Genomic DNA, 7,122 nt, shown 5'->3' with positions numbered 1-7,122 from the left:
TTATATGTGTATATATATATCTTAACAACTGCACATAAATTGAGAAATATGAAATCCCATAACTAATGTACAAATCCACAATTCCTAAACAAAATTGTCTTGTAATGATAATAATAGAAGCAAACCACCACGTTGGTGGCATTATATTCCTAATGTGCAACCAACCACCATGCTGGCGACAAACCACCGCGTTGGTGGTAGCTAAGTTAATATCCTAGTAATAATATAGGCAAACCACTATGCTGGTCGAAAGTTAATATCCTAGTGTGCAACCGACCAGTGCTATACTAGAACCAATCGCATTGCTACAAAGTGTTATGTTAAAACAAATAAATTGGCCAAGTAAACTTTGGAGAACACTAATAATTCAATAGATTACATCTCAAAGACTCCTTTCCTTTAGGGGACGGGTTCCACATTGCTTTGAGCAGGTTGTCTTTTTTAGCTCCCTAATTGCAGGCTCAATCCTCCTTGCTCCTTTCCTGAAGGGGGTTGGTTCCTTCCTTTAGCGGCCGAGCCCCTCCCTGCATATCGCTTTCTCTTTCCTTGCTTTGAGCTACCTAGTTACAGGATCGGCCCCTTCTTGCTCCTTTCTTGAAGGGGGCCGGTTTCTCCCTTCAAGGTCCTTTTCCTCGTAGCCAGGTGGCCTTCTTCAATTCAAGCACCTTGTCTTTTGCAAATTTTTTCCAAATAGCAAATTAAGCAGCAACATCTACTTTCTCGCGGTAGATAGCTGTAGTAGGAAGGCACATTTCATTTGTCCATGACCTGAGCAATGGCAAATGACATTCTCTACATACAGATCTTGCATGCACAAACACCCCAAAGCAAAAAACATGCACAGGGTGGTAGCACGCAAGCCATCTGATCATGCAGTCATCTATGATGGGGGTATGGCAGACCATGCATTTGGATGTTCTCCTTCATCTCCACTATTTACTCACTCCGTGCAACAGCATCATTTGATTCCCTCAACACCTCTTGAAGCTTCTTAACTTACTCAAAAACATCAACATGGGCCCTTTCCAAGACTTCCACTCAAGTTTGGAAAGCTCTATTGATGATAGTCTTCCTTTTCAAAACTTTCGAAAGCCACTGCAAGCTCGTGCACAACCCTATCATAATCTTGTTGTAGGGTCTTGCAACTTAATCTTCGAACTTCCACCAATGTTTCTAGATAACAACCCCCATGGTGGCTGCTCTCTGCATCCTTCCTGGCCTGGAGAGCTACCTCATTGTCTTCTCCACCGTGGCTTCTCTCTGCCCCATCCTTCCTGGCCTTAAAGCTCTCTTGCAGCTCCTGCATTACCACTTTGGTTTCCACATTCTCCCTTTTTAGTTCCTTCATCATCTGGTCTTTTTCAATGGTTAATGCATTCTACATGTTGCAGAGCCATTTGTAAAGAGCCTCCTTTTCAGCTCTCTGATATTCAAGATCCTTTTGCATCATTGCTAGCTCCTTGTCTGCGATGTCCCCATCAGTTCTAATCCTTCAAGCCTATCCCGAAGCTCCTTGATGCACTTCTTTGCTTCTTCTCTTCTATGCCTTTTTACCTTTGCTTTTGCCTCCTCTACCTTAGCTTCTACAAACTCCCTGAGAATTTTCTCAAGTTGTGCTGCCTTTTCTGCATCGGTGGCTCTCTCTTGTAGAAAAGTCACCTCCTGATACATCTTCTTATCATATTGCTCAAAAATCCCTTTGAGGATAGATGTCATCAAGTGCATTGCAACTATTGTCCCTCCTTCACGTTTACCTCCTATACCAACCTCGTGAAGTTGTGCCTGAGAGCATCCAAATTGGGCTTTTGAAGAGCCAGTGAGGAGCTCCCAAATGTCATGATATCAAGATCAAGGGAGGAGAGTCTCTCGCATTGTGTTGTAGAGGGGGAGGAAAGATTGTGTGAGGAGATCCCAGATTGTGCAAGGGGGGAAGAAAGATCATGTGAGGAGATTTCAAACTATGCAAGGGGGGAGGAAAGATCATGTGAGGAGATTTCAAACTGTGGAGACATGTTTTGGATCTCGGTGTGTCCAGGGGGATCCATTATGAGAGGGGATAGAAGTTGGAAGAAGAGTGCAAGGGAGAAAGAAACGATCAAGAGGGATAGAAGACCAAATAGTGAAGGAAATGAAATAGTAGAGGCTTAAGTTTGCAGTCCAAAGTGCAAGGGATAAAGAAATGGTCGAGAGGGATAGAAGAAGAAACAGTGAAGGGAATGGAATAATGGAGGCTTAAGTTTGTAGCCCAACTACAAGCAACTGCCAAGGTGAGAGCCATCGCAGTGCTCTGGCAGTGGTTGGCCTAAATTTTGATTAATTCAAGGTGGAAGTACTACCTTGCATGGTAATGTGTGATTAGAGGTGATTAGGTTTCATGGGTGGTGTCTAAGATTATCAACCACATCTGTGGTGGCAGTTAAGATTCAAATGGAATGGCAGTTAATTACCAGCCACCACAATGGCCTGCAATTACTCACCTGCCATTTTCCACAATCGGGCTTGCATGCATGATTACCACGAGTGCAATAAATTACCTATCACCATGCTTGCATGCTTAGTACAATGCATGGTAATGAGTGATTAGAGGTGATTAGGCAAGTTCATGATTTACTTTTGTGGTCATTACTGCCTGGTGGTGGTGGCTCTTATCAGCCATGTATGCTGTGGCTAAGATTCCACCGGGATGGCAGTTAATTACCAACCACCGTAGTGACTTGAATTACTCACCTACCAGTAACCACCATCGGGCTTGCATGATCAATACAGTGCAGCTAATTACCAATCATTGGGCTTGCATTCTAAGTAGAGTACTAGACTGCATGGTAATGAGTGATTAAAGGTGATTAGGCTTCGTGATTTATATTTGTGGTAATTATTGCCCGGTGGTGGTGACTCTCATCAGCAACATCTATCGTGGCTAAGATTCCACTAGGGTGGCAGTTAAAGACCAACCACCACATTGGCTTGCAACCACTCACTTGGCAATTACCACCACCGGGAGTCTACTTCATGATTACTATCCACGTTGTAATTAATTGCCATTGCCCATCTAGGGTGGTGCCTAAGATTCCACCAAGCTGGCAATTAATTACCAGCCACCACCGTGGTAGCCTGCAATTAAGATGGATGGAGCACCAGGCCTGTGGGCCTCCAGCCACCCATGGTGACTCAAACTTTATAATATATAAGATTCGTGGCATCTGGCATTTTGCTACGTTGTTCTCATCCGCCCCTTCTTTGCTAATTTTCTCCACATGTTCTATTACTTTGCTCCAGACACCCTCCTCCATATCTCTTCCACCCTTGCTCTACTTTGCTCCACGCTCCCTCCTCCAACTCTCATCACTCATCTACTCCCCTGCTCATTCGCTCCATTGCTCACCCACTCATCTTCACTATGCCTATTATATCTACTACCACCCCTCGATGCAACGTGATCCCAATGTTATCTACCTTCGTTCCCTCGATCGATTCCCCCCACATCTGCTGCATGTCATAGGCTTGGGTGACATGCTCACACAGGGCTACTATTTTGCTGTGTTGTATGGGTTCCCCCTAGACGTTGAAGAAGCCCTCATGATTTTCACAGCAAAGTACTCTCGTATTGTTGAGGGGGCTGTAATCTGAGTCCTGGCAATGTGTATGGTCTTCGGCCTCTCCATCATCTCCTCCATTAGCTCCCCAAAAAATTCGAATGCAGCAAGATGGGTTGGTGGCAATACTGAGTTGTAGAAATTTCCTCTTGCTCAATGAGGCTCATAACCACTCAGTAATGCTAGATGTAATCTTTCGACCTGTAAGGCTCTCAGCAATCTTTTGGCTCACTAGATGTAATCTTTTGGTCTCTATTAAGTCTCTCATCAATTGCTTAGTTTTTACATTTATGTAATCTCTTTTGTTCAATTTGAGGCTCTCAGTATGCACTATTGTTAGTTTTTATATTTGAGTGGTTATGGTCGCTAGATATAATCTTTTGGCCTCTAACCTTGGCTCTTAGCAATTGCTAAGTTTTTATAAATGTAAGATCTTCTGTTCAATTTTTGTTTAGTATAAGTTGTTAATTTTTATATAACCTGTTATTGGATGTAAATGTAATCTCTTTTGCTCAAATTTTACTCGATGAATTGTACTTGATTATTTGGATGAAACCACCGGGCCTCTAGTCATGGTGGTGGCTCAGAATACTTTTTCCCTCATTCAGGATTTCTTGCAACAAGCACTAAAGTACTAGTAAAGTAGGATTAGAATTTCCTTGGTTTAGGAACAAAATAGCACTAAAATAGCTCCAACAACCCACCACTATGGTTGCATGGAAATACACCTAGAATAATACAATTGAACTTTTAGAAAATGTAATTGATGATATAGCCCTTGAGGGATACCCTCTAGGGGCAAGGACCATATCGACAGGCATTATACAATATCCAGGATGCCACTAGACAGATATGGCATGTCAATATGGCCCTTGCTGCTAGAGGGGACCCCTCAAGGGCCATATCATCAATTGCATTTTCCTTGGTTGCACCAGGAAATAAATTTTCCTTGGTGCACTAATATGTAACTCCAAAAACCATCACAGTGGTTTTCATAGATCTCCTTCTATTTGCCAACGTAGTGGTCATCATAGATCTCCTCTTATAATATGTAAAAATAGGTAACGGAGCTATAACTCCAAGAATCAGTGCGGTGGTAACTCCAAGACAACCTTAAATATTCATGATCTACATGGGCATGCAAAGCTACTACAAAAGGTTGGGTAATGACAGGTTGTCAAGCTAGAGACTACACTGCGCTAGTGTTCAAAATGATAGATTATTACATCAAGAACCTGCGTGCTGGTATCTCTAAGCCAATCTTGAATTTTCATGGTTTGCATGGGCATGCTACCCAATGACAAGTAGCAAAGCTACGGCAAAAGGTTGTGCGATGACAGGTGGTCAAGCCAAAGATTGCATTGTATGTGTATCTATATTAGGGGGGTTTCGCACCTATCTTTGGATGGGCTCACAAGGAATTTTACACTACATTTTAGGAGTTGATGAAAGGAGACTTTGTTATAGATGGCTAATGCATCTATCACAAAAGGCCCATGCTAATTGAAAATGTGAATTTTGAATTGATGAATATTTTTTCGAAACACCAAAATAGGTTAAACTGGTAACCAGTATTAGATAACAATGATGAACACATCTTACAAGATTATGGAAAAAGCCTTGCCTTTACTTATTCTAGATTTTTGTGCTTTGATAGTGGCCAGGGAATAGAATGTCTTTATAAGGGGGAGGAACAAGGTTAAGGGTATTTTGAATGTATCAAATTCCTTGGAATATTATGCATGTGCAATGGTGTCAAAACGTAATTTTATTTAGGTCTGATCTTAATTAATAAGGCCTATGACACGATTGTTAGCATTTCATTTCCAGGGTTTTGGAATATTTGAGGTTTGGTGAAGACTCTCTTTAGAAATGGTTCTACAGTTTTATGTCTAAATGGATAGGATTCTCTATACTTCTTGGTGAGGAAATTTTATTTGTTGGCTCCCCTCTTGTTACTTTTAGGTATTGCCCTTGATGGCCCTTATTAAAAAGGGGATCGAGGATTGGAAATTTTGTGGTGTTGCTTGGCTTGTAGGGAACCACAATAATTTGTAACATCCATTAAGGCAATGTCAATCAAAGATCACAAAAATTATATAATTTGAGAAAGCCTCTATATCATTATTATGAAATATCAAGTTTGGTATGCAGGTGACAAAAACTTTTTCTTAGAGAATTGAGATGGAAAAAAAGCCTAGCTGGGTAGAGGAAATGCCTATTAAATGGATTGTGAGGGGTATATAGACGTAGAGGCACCTATCAAGCTAGGTATGAAAATGACTTAAATAGTAGTTCCAATTCTTTAGGGACAAGTTGAATGAGAACTTGTATGGTTGGCAAGGGCTTTGCCTTTGTTGGAATGCTAGGTCATTAATCATATGACATATTCTATCAAAGAAAACAATATATGTTGCATCCTTTCAAATTTTAAAGCGAAGTGGAGAAATAGCTCTATCGAGATTTTTTTGGGTAGAGAAGGAAGGTGTACAATATCCCTTGGGAGGCTCCTCCAGTCGCCAAGTATGGAGGTGGTTTGGTCCTTCCTAAGATTAGTATTAGAAATGTCTCTCAATTGTTCCCTAAACTCTTTGAGTGTCAGGTGTCTAGGGTTGAGGCAATTAGGGGTTCAACAACAAGGTAAAAAAAGACAAGTGCGTACCTGGTGGGATATGGGATGGTATGGCAAAGTCATTAGATCTGATTTCATATCTTGAATAGTTTCTACTTAGACGATGTGGGGTTCATGTTTAAGCTGGAAGGGTCAACGGGGGATTCAAGGATATGCTAACCTTCTGAAATTTATTTTGTGGATTAGAGCAACTGGGATGGGAAATCCATTAGCCTTGCTTGATATCACTTGATCTTAGACTCTGCAAAGAAATGGTTTGCAGACCTGGTAGTAGTTATGGGATGCTAGGGTGGGAGAGTAGAAGTCAATTCATTCTCTAAGGTTATAGTTTCACCTAAGTAAACGAGAAGTGGAGATATGTATAGATGTAAAGAGGTGCATTCCTGACTCATGGCCAACAAACTATGTGGTCTCAGATAGCTTAAAAGTGAATTAATGGAAGATAGGCCCATCAAGTCTTTTAGAAAGGTAATGGCTAAGATGCATTGGTGAGAAGAAGTCTTTGACAATAAACTGAATTCCAACTCGAGAAATAGACATACTAATATAATTTGGAAATCGGGTTGGGTAGACAAGGCTGAATTCATGCTCTAGATGCTAGTGAGAGGTGAGCTAGTTAAGTGGTTATTGTTAACCAAGTGGCCCTAGCAGAAACTAAGGTATTATATAAGGAAGTCCGAGTTGAGGAGGTTGAGCCTTTTATAACAAATGGAGAGCTATGTTTCTAGGAGAGGTGCATGATTTTACCTCCACGATGGCTGCTATCTAGACACATGTACCATTCTATTTGGGAAATCAAGAATAAATTTGGTGTTCGAGGGAGGATTACCATAGATACGGGCCTCTTGCCATCCTAGACCTGCTGAAGAAATGTCTACTAGATTTGATATAGAACTT

The sequence above is a fragment of the Dipteris shenzhenensis genome, chromosome 10 (genome assembly GCF_047967505.1).
Source record: "Dipteris shenzhenensis isolate YYH24624 ecotype China chromosome 10, Dip_SZ_1.0, whole genome shotgun sequence".
Lineage (NCBI taxonomy): Eukaryota > Viridiplantae > Streptophyta > Polypodiopsida > Gleicheniales > Dipteridaceae > Dipteris > Dipteris shenzhenensis.
Note: the sequence above shows the minus strand (reverse complement) of the source record.